The sequence below is a fragment of the Geotrypetes seraphini genome, chromosome 4 (genome assembly GCF_902459505.1).
Source record: "Geotrypetes seraphini chromosome 4, aGeoSer1.1, whole genome shotgun sequence".
Lineage (NCBI taxonomy): Eukaryota > Metazoa > Chordata > Amphibia > Gymnophiona > Dermophiidae > Geotrypetes > Geotrypetes seraphini.
In genome coordinates this window covers 183,925,851-183,938,330 of record NC_047087.1, presented here as the reverse complement: position 1 = coordinate 183,938,330, position 12,480 = coordinate 183,925,851, and the positions used below count along the sequence as shown (strand labels likewise).

At 43.7% G+C, this 12,480-nt stretch overlaps 1 protein-coding gene and 1 pseudogene across 3 annotated transcripts in view; both read left to right on the top strand.

Annotated features, from left to right (window-relative positions):
- Positions 1–12,480, top strand: part of PRKG2 (protein kinase cGMP-dependent 2) — a 161,244-nt gene that overhangs the window by 44,627 nt on the left and 104,137 nt on the right. Inside the window, exon 1 of one of the 3 annotated variants that reach the window (XM_033940051.1) lies at positions 981–1,069. The exons of the other annotated variants lie outside the window; for them this stretch is intronic. The gene's annotated coding sequence lies outside the window, so the exon portion shown is untranslated. Of the gene's footprint in view, positions 1–980; positions 1,070–12,480 lie in introns of those variants that run through there. 3 annotated transcript variants of the gene reach the window in all.
- On the top strand, positions 3,372–4,548 carry LOC117358631 (annotated as a pseudogene).

Below are 12,480 nucleotides of genomic sequence, written 5' to 3'. Positions count from 1 at the left end.
CCTCCCGTATGCTCTGGCATCTCTCTCTTTTCCTTTCTTTTCTTCCACTGAACTCCACAGTCTGGCATCTCGGTCTCCTTCCCTTCCCCACCCCCATGCCCTGACATCTCTCTTCTCTCCTTCCCTGTTATCTCCCCCCTCCCCTTTCATTCTCTGGAATCGCCTCTCTTTCCTTTCTTTACCCATGGTCTAGCATCTCTCTTTTCTTTCCTTTCCCTGGTCTTCCTTCTCCCTCCCTCTCCCCAGGCAGGTGCAGCATTTTCTCCCCCTCCCCTACCTCCCTCTCTTTGTCATCCCCCTAGTTAGCAGCACAACATTCAGAACTTGCTGCACTTGCTAGTGTTGGGCCTTCCTCTCTGCTGTGTCCTGCCTACATAAGAACATAAGCTGTGCCTCTGCTGGGTCAGACCTGAGGTCCATCATGCCCAGCAGTCCGCTCACATGGCGGCCCATCAGGTCCAGGACCTATATAGTAGCCCTCTATCTATACCCTTCTATCCCCTTTTCCTTCAGAAAATTATCCAATCCCTTCTTGCTGTCCTATCACTCCCTCTGGAAGCGCGTTCCAGGTGTCCACTACCCATTGTGTGAAGAAGATCTTCCTAGCATTGGTTATGAATCCGTCCCCTTTTAATTTTTCCGAATGCCCTCTCATTGTTGTAGTTGTCGAAAGTTTGAAGAATCTGTCCTTCTCCACTTTCTCTATGCCCTTCGTGATCTTATAAATCTCTATCATATCCCCTCTAAGTCTCCACTTCTCCAGTGAAAAAAGCCCCAGTCTCTCTAATCTTTCAGCGTATGAAAGGTTTTCCATATGGTATGGTACTTTCCATATCATATGGTATGATTTTCCATACCTTTTATCATATGGTATGGTACTTTCTGTTTCCATGAAGGCAGGACCTGGCAGAGAGGAAGGCTTGATGCCGGCAGAGCAGTGTATTCTGAATGATGCCGCTGCTGGAAGAAGTTCCCGGGGTCGGACCATGACGTTGGCCCTCGCTCTGAGCACCCTCTTATGGCTGCACCTGTGGTGGACTGACCACCCCTCACACACACTTCTCCCTTGGTATGCTATGTACAAAAGTCACTGTTCATCTACTTTTGTTCTAAAATGTCTTTGCAAGAGACTGAAACAAAACAGATACCGCCCAATATTCAGAGCAAGACAGATGGCTATCTCCCACGGTTGATGAAAAAACTGGAAATTCTATGCCGGCACCGCAACCAGCGACCGATATTGAATTTCCAGTTTTTGGGGGGATAGATGAAACATAGTCGGCTAAGCTGATAGTCATTAGCTGGCCAGCTAAGCCCTAAAGCCCAAAGATATACCTGCTTTTTAGGAAGGTTCATCTGGCTGCTGAAGTTAGCTGAGTAACCGTTAAATATTGGCAGTGACTAGCATTGCTGGTCACCGGTCTAGTCGCTGAACTTGGATATTCAGTGAGACATAATGTTCTATCTCCAGCTGAATATTGGTGGATAGCCGGCCATGTGCCAAACAGAGCTGAATACCAGATAGGATATTAAGAATACCTGTATAAATACACTTGTATAAATAAAATGTACAAATACACTTCATGTACACAATAAGCTGATTTTATAGGGGCCAAAATTCAGCAGGTTTGGGCATCATGCTCTTCACCCAATGCTGGTGCTCAATCTGGATATCAATGCTCAGCTGTTTACAGGGACTGGTATTGAATATCTTGTTTTATTTTTAGCCATGACAACTTAACTGGTTATGCCAATCAGTAAGGCCTGGATTCTAAAACCAGTGCTCTTAGGAAGGTACCAGTAGGCACAATACCAGTGCCTAAGTTAATTGTTTTAATTGCCTGTTAATGGCATGATAATTGACCGTGCTATTAAAAATTAATATAAAATAAATTAAAAGAAAAAAAAAAGTAGGCGCCAGTGGGCGTCTACAAAACACAGCACCATAATTATGTCTACTTAGATGCTCAGCGGTGTCGAACATCAAAAGAGGCATGGTTATGGGTGGGGTTGATGTTTGGCTCTGCTAAGCGGGTTTCTACATTGGGCCACGATTCTGAAAGCAGCGCCATAATCGGAATGACACTTGACCGGCACTGTTTTTTTCAGGGCCCTGCTGATTTCAGAATCTGAGCCTAAGTGCTTAGCGGCTAAAGATAGATCCCCCTTCCCCAAAATTCAGAATGTGGGAGATCACTGGCAATCTCCCGTGGTCTGTAGCAAACCTGGAAATTCAATGCTGGCACCGTATCTGGCATTGAATTTCTAGTCTATTGTTGGCCAGCCAAGACATAGCTGGCTAGGCCAATATTCAGCAGCTAGCCAGTTAAGTCTCAATGGCCAAAGATAGACCACTCTTTTAGACGGATTTATCTGGCTGGTGAACTTAGCCAGTAAGCCGCTTCATATTGGTGGTAACCAACTATGTCATGTGATACAGCTGTTCACCAGCCAATCCACTAAGTCGGGTATTCGGTGGGAGATAGCCATCTACCTCTTATAAAATATTGCGTGATAGCTGGTTATGTGCTATTTAGTCAGCCAGGAGCCATTCCTGGCAAGCTACATAGAGCTGAATATTGGCCTCAGGCCTGCTATTTACAGCATATGTCCAATTTTAGTCACTAAACATAGTCAGTTAGGCGCCTAGCTGCTCAGTGGCTAGCCACTAACATGAATATTCAGAAGGAGATAGCCAGCTATCTCCTGCTGAATATTGGTGGTTAAGTGCCAACATAGTATTTAACTGGCCAGGAGCCATTCCTATGAACAAAACAGACTGACTCTGTAACAGTATCAAAACCCCGGAGGAGAACCCGTTGCACAAAAAATTAAGCTCAGAGATATAAAACTCTGAAGAGGGAGAGGTAACCCCCTCTTAGGAAAAGAGTTTATCTTCCAATCATTGCTTCATAATAATAATAATTGCTTCATGCAAAATTTATATGATTTTTGAAAGCTTTTGGAATGCATATTGCATCATCATTAAGATATATACACAGCTGTAACCTTTTATACCTTTGAGCTGGACTCGTTTGTTACATATTATGAAGCAATGATTGGAAGATAAACTCTTTTCCTAAGAGGGGGTTACCTCTCCCTCTTCAGAGTTTTATATCTCTGAGCTTAATTTTTTGTGCAACGGGTCCTCCTCCGGGGTTTTGATACTGTTACAGAGTCAGTCTGTTTTGTTCATAGCATAGTGCTTTTTCTGACTCTCGGTTATACTTTTCCTGCTTATAGTGGAAACACAGGAGCCATTCCTAGCCAGTTAACTAGATTTGAATATCAGGGGAATACTGTATACACCATCTATTCAAATAATATTAAATAAGTCATAAAAGCAAAGTAACTACTCAAATTGAGTCACAATGGCGGCCTCCGATAAGTGTAGCACTAAGGAGAAGCTTCTGGCCTTCCTGGATGATCTGGAGGTTTTGACCAGGGAGCTCATTGAAATGCTGGCATTATCAAGAAACCAGAAACTCCCCCAGCCAGGAGAAGAAAACCAGGTCCTAGAGTTGCTTATTCAGCAAGATGGAGAGTTTCAGGAGCTGATGAAACTGGCATTTGATCAAGGAAAGGTCCACCATGAAATGCAGCTCTTAGAGAAGGAGGTGGAGAAAAGAGACAGTGACATTCAGCAGTTGCAGAAGCAGCTGAAAGAAGCTGAGCACATCTTGGCAACAGCTGTTTATCTGGCCAAGGAGAAATTAAAATCAATAGAAAAAGCAAGAAAAGGTGCTATCTCCTCAGAAGAGATAATAAAATATGCACATCGAATCAGTGCCAGTAATGCATTGTGTGCTCCTTAGACATGGGTACTAGGTGATCCATGCCGCCCAAATCCCACAGACCTGGAGATGAGGAGTGGCCTGCTAGGACAGATGAGCAACAGATGGTCAGATGGTCATCTACCCGGGGATGCACTAGCAGCAGGGAGGCTTCCAGATGTGCATACACCACAGTACCCATGGCAGTCAAGTGATGTGTCGGTGAATATGCTGCCCCCTAATCATAGTAATGACTTCATGTTGAAGCCTCCAGGACATAATAAAGAGAATGAAGATGATGTGGAAGTCATGTCTACAGATTCCTCAAGCAGCAGCAGTGACTCTGATTAGGGGACCATGGAGAGGAAATCAGCTCTTGTACCATTATTGTCCCCGTTCACAACTTTGTGTATTTTGCTCAGACCAAATGGGGCAGGAATTTGTAAAGTTGCTGGATAAAAGGAAGTCTGGTAAAGACTCGGTAGCAAGCAGGAAGATTTTATATCAAGAAAGTAGCTATTAACAGAGAGCGTGTTCACATTCATCAAGTGTGTGGTTTGAAACAGTGAACTGCCCCTGGACTATGCATTTTTTAAATTATCGTCTTGAAAGGTTCCTGAAGAATCTTGGAAAAGATTCTTAATGCTATGTTACTTAGTAAATGAATGAGTTAACCTGGTTATTTGCCATGTTAAGGCACAAATAACATTACTAATGGATTCATTAAAGTTGAAGTGGGAGAAATAAACTAAACTGATAAGTATGGCAGGACAGAGACTGGTTACATTTTGCTGCCATGAGAGAGATGTCTAGTTGAAAATAAAAAACAATACTGAATTTTTGTCAGTAGTAGTATTCTTCAATTGTTAAGAACATTTTGAAATATATTTAAATATATGGTAATGATTTTTTTTATTTGTGTAGATACATTTGATAACTTTATGTAGTTTCTATATTTTTTATTTAAACATAACCAAAATGACACATGACCCCATTTTATGCCCCACTTCTGCAAGAGACCTCTTGCCCCTCCCCTTCCCACCTGTGCTGAAAATCTGATGTATTATAGACACTAATCACAAAAATTATTAGGGGAGACCCCACACTTAAAGTAGTCTTCCCTTCCCAATAAAATGTTTTATGAAACCCATGTATTGAACAGGCTGCCTGACAGCTGTAGGATCAATAGTGCAAATATTTGTCAGAAATCCACCATTCTAGGATTTAAGGGTAAGTTAGATGTACATCTCCTTATGAGTGGCATAGAGTGACAAGGGTAAGGATAAGCTAGATGCACTTTTCTTTATGAGAAGCTTAGAGTGGATATGGGGACTAAAACTATGCCAGGGTACACCTGGCGGGGCCTCCGCGTGTGCGGATCGCCGGACTTGATGGATCTAGGGTCTGATCCGGAGATGGCACTTCTTATGTTCTTATGTAATTTGATGATTCTGGTCCACTGTGAGCATCATTCAATAAAAAGTTTTCCCATAGGCACAGCATAATAAAATGTCTTTACTGAATTAGGTCATCAGTTCCACTATATACAACATTTATTTTCCCTGATAACTTGAGAGTATTCCATGGTTATTGCAAATAATGTATACCAGTAGCTATGATTTGTCAGTGGTTTCTAGTCGCTCTAGATTATATAATTACATTGTCAGCTCAATGTTACTATCAGTACATCTGTACTCATAGGTTTTCTCACATTTCATGTATTCTTGCATAAAGGAAAAGGTGTTGAGTGCTGCATGTCTTAGGCAATGTTCTCGTGATAAAATGTATAAATGCTGTGACCACAGAGCAGTACAACTCATCCATTTTTTAGCACTTTTGACAAGAAGATGTGAAAGCAATCTCAAAGAAATGAGATGGCAATAAAAATATGTTTTAAAGTCTGGAGCTGACTTTTAAGTTTGCAGAGCGAGGTCTTGAAGAATGGGAACCCCTCTGTTGTGGTCAGGTGTACTTCAGTTTTGCTAGGAAATGAATATTGTTTTGAAATTATGCATGCAGAGAAAAGTTTGCCTCTTTAATTTACCAATTAACCATTACAAAATAAAATAAGTCAAAAAAGAGAACCTTTAAAAAAGAAAAGTGAAACAGCAACAAAAGAGCTGCAAACCAGTGACAGCAATGGCACAGTTGCATTGTAATATGCAGTGCATGCTATAGAAACCTACATTTAAAACGTTCTTCATTATTGAACTCAAGCAATCATTTTTTTTTTGTGGGGGGAGGGGGTTGTATACGTATAGCCAGTTTCTGCAGCATGCTGAGCCATAATTTCTTGGACACATCAGCTCATATTATCAAAAACTTCACTGGTTGCCTTTCGAGGCTAGAGTGTTTAAATTTGGATGTATTTGCTACACAGTTTTATTTGGGTTAGCTCCATCTTATCTTGTTGCTCATTTTAGATTTTTTATATGTAAAAAAAAATATAAATAGATCCGGTTGGTTTTATTTTCCTTCAGCGAAAACGTGCCGCTTTAAGAAATTCTTAGATAGGACGCTGGCGTTTGAAGCAGGAGAAATTAATTCATGTTTGAATGCTCTTATTACTCCAGCCCTCACTTATTATCAATTTCGGAAAGATTTTAAAACATATCTATTTAAACAATACAATATTTAATTGCTTTCAAAATTATTATGATGTGCAGATTTTTTATTATTTTTATGGAATAATGTTTACAGTTGCTTATCTATTTAAGCATAAATAATCTGTATTGTGCATATTTTACTTTGAATAAGTTAGGGTTGTATTTTATTGAATTGGGTTATTTTCTTTTATAAGACATTGTTATTTGGATCTGTATTTTAATTACTTGTTGTAATTACTATTGTATAAACTGCCAAGAAGTGATGGTTTGGCGGTATATAAAAATAAACTATTATTATTATTATGTAAAAGAAGATTACAGTTTTTAAAATTTTCACATTAGATTATTTATATAACTCCTGATATTCAGCAGTATTTAGCAGATAATAACTGATAGCTGGCTATCTCCCGCCGATTGGCTGTTACAGATAGAAATTGAATTGGGAGAGGGGAGACTAAGCTCAAAGTGGGTGGGCACAAAATGTTGCCCCACCCCCACACTCTGACTCTTCCATGCTCTCCTTGCTCTCCGCTCCCGCAACTCAAGCCCTTAATACTTGGGCTACAGGGGATCCCCAAGCCATGCCAGTTGAAGAGATCCTCCTCTGGTAGCCAGAAATTCCCAAGTCTTGCTGCCTGTGCCCCATTTTTGCATCTGTGAAATCCAAGTGTGACTAGTGTTGCAGCAGCTCATGTTAAGCGCCACTGATTGCATTCCTTGGGAGTTTCTACTTGCTAGAGGAAGATCTCCTTCCCTAGTGGGGCTTGGGAATCCACACCAATTATATGTAGGGATAGTGTGCAGTTTTGAGGGGGCCTGAGTCTACAGTGGGTGGGTCTAGGCAGTGGTGTAGCAAGGATGAGAGGCACCTGGGGCAGTGGTGCCCCTCCCTCCCTCTCTTCTCTGCGCCCCCCACACCTCCACATGTGCCTTTCCCACCCCCTCCTGCCGCATGCGCACCACTTCCCTTCCCCCGTACCTCTGTAACGTTTCTGGCACAAGCAGCAACCGCCAACCAGCTCTTCCTCTGATGTCACTTCCTAGGCATGGGTCCTGGAAAATGTTAGTAATTTATTCATATATGCTATTGATCTTCAACAGTGTTTCCCCGGTCGTTCGTGGTTGGCGGTTCGCGGTCCCGGTCATTCACGGTATTTTCTGACCGTGAACCATCAACAAGGAGAGGGCAGCGGGAGAGAGCAGCCAGAGCGCCGTGAGTGCAGGAAATCACTCGCAGTATGCTCCGACCGCCTCTTCCTGCACTAAGTCGGCCTTATCCAATCAGGAGCTGCTTTGACACACAGTTCCTGATTGGATAAGGCCTGACTTAGGGCAGCAAGAGGCAGTCGGAGCATACCACGAGTGATTTCCTGCACTCGCGGCACTCCGGCTGCCCTCTCCCGTTGCCCTCTTCAGCCTCCCCCATGAAAAACCATATTCGCGGTTTTTCAAGATTCGCGGAGGTTCCTGGAACGGAAACCCTGCGAATATTGGGGGAGTACTGTATATAAAATCTGCAGTTAGCACTGCTTTTAGGCAATAACTGCAGCATTTAAATATATTCTCAGATGTTCTGTGCCTGCTCCCATTTTGATAGTACCATTGAATATCTGGGCATATCGCTGATAGCCGGAGCAAGTGGATCAGGAGCAAATGCATCCAAAAATGTTGCCCAGTCACTGGAATGCTGTGTCAAGAATAAACTAGGGGCTCCTTTTATCAAAGTGCGCTACGGGGGTTAGCGCATCGGACATTTCATCATGCACTAACCCCTGCGGCAAGCCAAAAAACTAACGCCTTGTCAATGGAGGCATTAGCAACTAGCGCGGCAGGCGGTTGAACATGCGGTATTCCGTGCGTTAACCACCTACCGCACCTTGATAAAAGGAGCCCCAGGGTGTTCATTTACAAAGCAGATCAACAGCTCAAAATGGCCTAAAAGTCCATCCACTGAAAATGTCCAAATCACGATTTTCAAAAGGTAGTATTTGGCCAGCTCTGACTTAACCGGCTAAGTGTATATTCAGTGTGGGCTGATTAAGCTAATAGTGGACAAAGATAGAACTGCTAGTTAGGTGGTCCGATTTAGCCACTAAACTTAGCCAGCCAGCGTGTGGATATTTGCAGCTAGCCAGCTAAGTTGCATGACGTAGCCAGATAAAAGATAGCTGCTGACTGCAAGTATGCAGCAGAAATATCTAGTTATCTCCCACTGAATATTAGTGGTTAGCCATGTAAAAGCTATTTAACTGGCCAGGAGCCATTCCTGGCCAGTTGAATAGCACTGAATATAGGAGGGAAACTATATATATTTTGATTTTGTCATTTTGGGCCAAATTCTTTAAATGGCCCCTAACTTGGTAAGCGCCTAGAAAAGCAGCATATACCTATTGTGACTATTTATTTTTTTCATCAAAACGGGACATCTATTAATATTCAGTCCCACCCCCAATCCCACCATAACCCCGCCCCAAATTTCTTCCATTCATTTTCATGTACACACAATATCTTATTAATTCATAATGATAAACATAAAATATATAAAAAAAACCACAAAGCACACTGTACGCAGAGAAAATGTTAATTATCATTTATGAGTTTTGGGGTTTTTTCCAAGATGTCAAGGCAGATTACTTTAATACATGCAATGTCACCTCAGTATCTATAGAAAAATAGACAAATATAGTACAAAATATAGACAGCAGATATAAATTCTCAAAACAGACACATTTTGATCACTAAATTGAAAATAAAATCATTTTTCCTACCTTTGTTGTCTGGTGATTTCATGAGTCTCTTGGTTGCACTTCCTTCTGACTGTGCATCCAATCTTTCTTTCTTTTGCATCCAACATTTCTTTCACAATCCAGTCCCATCCCCTTTGGGTCCAGGTCTCTCTCTTTTCCCTCTATTACCCTCCCCTGATCCAGTGTCAGTTCTCCTTTGTACCTTTGTTCCAGGTCTCCCTCTCTGTCTTAACCTCCCATAGTCCTGCATCTGCCTCCTGTCTTCGTCCAGGCCTTTCTCTCTGTAGTCTTTCTAATCTGCTTACAATCCCCCCCCCTTTCTCTGCCTCTTTATCTCCTTCTTTCCTTCCTCCCTCCCATCAAATTTTAGCATATTGCTCTCCTCCTTTTTTCCCCTCAGATCTAGTATCTGTCTCCTTCCTCTTTTCCTCCTCCCAAGTCTGGTATCTGTCTCCTCCCCTTCCCCCCTGCTCTGGCATCTCTCTCTTAGCTCCCTTCCTCCTGTTCTTCCCTGGTCTTCCTTCTCAATTTATTTTCTGCCTCTGTCTAAATTCTTTTTTACTATTCAGTCCTCAATTTCCCTCTTTCACTGTGTCTACCTTTAGCTTGCCACCTCTTTCCCTCACCCCTTCCAGTATCTAACTCTATCCTCTTCCCTCAATCCAGCATGTGCCCTTTTTTCTTTCTCCTCCCCACTTCCTTCCAGCATCTGCTCCCCCTCTCCCTCACACTTCCATTCAGCGGCTGTCCCTCCTCTCCCCAACACTTCCATTCAGTGTCTGTCTTCCTCTCTCTACCCCTTCCATCTACTGTTCACCCTCTGTCTCGCCCCTTCCATTCACTGCCCTCTCTGCCCTTTCCATCCAGTGTCCACCCTCTCTCTCTCTCTTCCATATGGCATCTTCCCTCTTTCTATGCTCTTTCCATAAACTATTTATCCTGTGCCCCTTCTGTCCTTTGTACATGATTGATTTCAGCTCTGCCACCTCTCCATTTTTCTCTCTCTGTCATCACCCTGTACCCTATGCTCTGGCATCTCTCTCTTCTCTTTTCTTTCCTTCCCACTCCATGGTCTGGCATCATCCCTTCCTTGATTCGCTGGCATCTCTCTCCTTTCCTTTTCTTCCATCTTTCCTTCCCCCTCCATGCTCTGACATCTCCTCCTTCCTTTCCCCTTCCTTTTTCCTTGGTCTGGCATACCTTCCTTCTTCCATCTATGCCCTGGCATCTCTTCTTCCCTCCAAGGCCTTGCATCTCCTTTCATTCCCTCCCTCATCTTCCTTCTCCATCCATTTGGGTACAGCAACACTCTCCCCTGCAGCTCCTGACTTCCCCACATCTGCTCCCCCCAAATTGCAATGCTTCGGTTGTTCTTCTTCCTTCCTCCCTCCCCCCAGCGGGACCCTGTGGCACCATCAGCACACACTCCCTCTAACTTCGGCCCTGCAGCTCCAGACTTACCCACAACTGCTCACCCCCCTGGATAGTTATTATTTTAAATGTTATGGCAGCCGCGGTGCTGTATCCATCAGAGGAGACTTCTAACCTCGGCCTGCCCCGGAACTGTTCCTGCAGCAGACGCCCGCCTAGGCAGGAACAGGAAGTCGCTGTTGCAGGAAGTGTTCCGGGGCAGGCCGAGGTTAGAAGTCTCCTCTGATGGATACAGCGCCACAGCTGCCATAACATTTAAAATAATAGCGATCCGGGGGGGAGGGGGGGAGCAGGTGTGAGGAAGTCCGGAGATGCAGGGCCAGCGTTAGAGGGAGTGAGAACAGGGCAGCTAAGTGTGCTGGTCAAATGTCACCTTCAAAAACAGGGGGGGAGAGGGGGAGGGGGTGTTGAAGTGGCGGTAGGCAGCAGCAGCAGGGGTGGGTTGGGGAGGGGCAGGCTTCGGCGCTAGAGGGAGGGGAAGCGATCGCCTGTCCCGTTGTCCCCACAGACAGCTTCAGGACACTATCCCTGAAAACGGGACAATGGGATAGGGGATCTAAAAACAGGACGCATGGTCACCTTTCATATACCGCATGTCAATCAAAGTTAGATGACATTTGTAGAATCACACCTAGTGATGCTTACTTAACACTTCATTGCCCCAGGTACAAAATGTGTACCTGTCTAAAATGTGCAATCCACACAGAAAAAGTGGTATATCAAGTCTCATCCCCTTAAATTGACTTAGGCACCTGTATATTAAGCCAGGTTTTTCTTGGCCTAAAATACCCATGCCTAAGATAGGGGCCTAACTCATTCCACACCTAAACTCTGCCTCTACCAAGTTAGGTGACTACTGGCTAATCAATTTTTTAAAATTGTTTTTTAAATGGCATTTTCAATTCCCAGCACCAATAAGCAAAATTAAGTTAGGCACTTAGATCAGCTAGGCACCCTGATCTAGGCCCCTAACATCTAGGCACCTAACTATGGGGGCCTTTTATAGAATCAGGGCTTTGTGTTCATACCTGACCTAAGAAAAAAGGCTAAGCCTTCAAAAGCTTGTCAAAAAATGTATTAAGTCCAATAAAAATAGAATCACCTTATTTCCTTTCTTTTGTTATTAATAATAACTTTTTATGATCTTTATTGAATCAGCCTCATATGAAAATAAAACCAATTGCAAGCTAGTTTTAAAACTGTAAAATTATATTTTCTTCTTTTTATAATTTGGTTGAATTTTCTGTGATGGAAATACAGTGGTACCTTGGTTTGCGAGCATAATTCGTTCCAGAAGCATGCTTGTAATCCAAAGTAGAGAATGACACGGTGGTTGTTACCCGCGGCTAGCCGCAGGTAACCATGGGTAACCCGCCAAAACGGGGAGAGAGAAAATAGTGGTCACTGCGGGGATGGGGACAAGGCCATTCACAGCCCTGTGGAGGGGTAAATGGTCTTGCCTCCGCAGTAAAGCAATCACGGATCGCGCAGTCCAGCATCCCCACCCGATCATCACATCCTGCGTCCTGCCATCTCCCTCCCTCCACCTCACCTTAGGTGCCTACTTTAATTCTTCTTCTCCCCGCCGCACGCTTTCAATAAGCCATGTGTGTGGCTGTTCGAGTTGTTGAATCTTCTCCTCTGATGCAACTTCCTGTTTCCGGTTGCGTCAGAGAAGATTCAACAATTAAAGCAGCCGCATGTGCACGGCTTATTGAAAGCATGCGGCTGAGAGAAAAAGAATTAAAGTCGGCACCTAAGGTGAGGTGGAGGGAGGGAGATGGCGGAATGCTGTGATCGGTCTGGAGGGGGCTGCTGGACCACGCAATCCTTGATCGTGTGCGTTTCCGGCTCACACTAGGAAGGAGGGAGTGAAAGGGAAAGAGATTCTGGGCCAAGGGGATGAAGAAGGAGAGAAAGAAA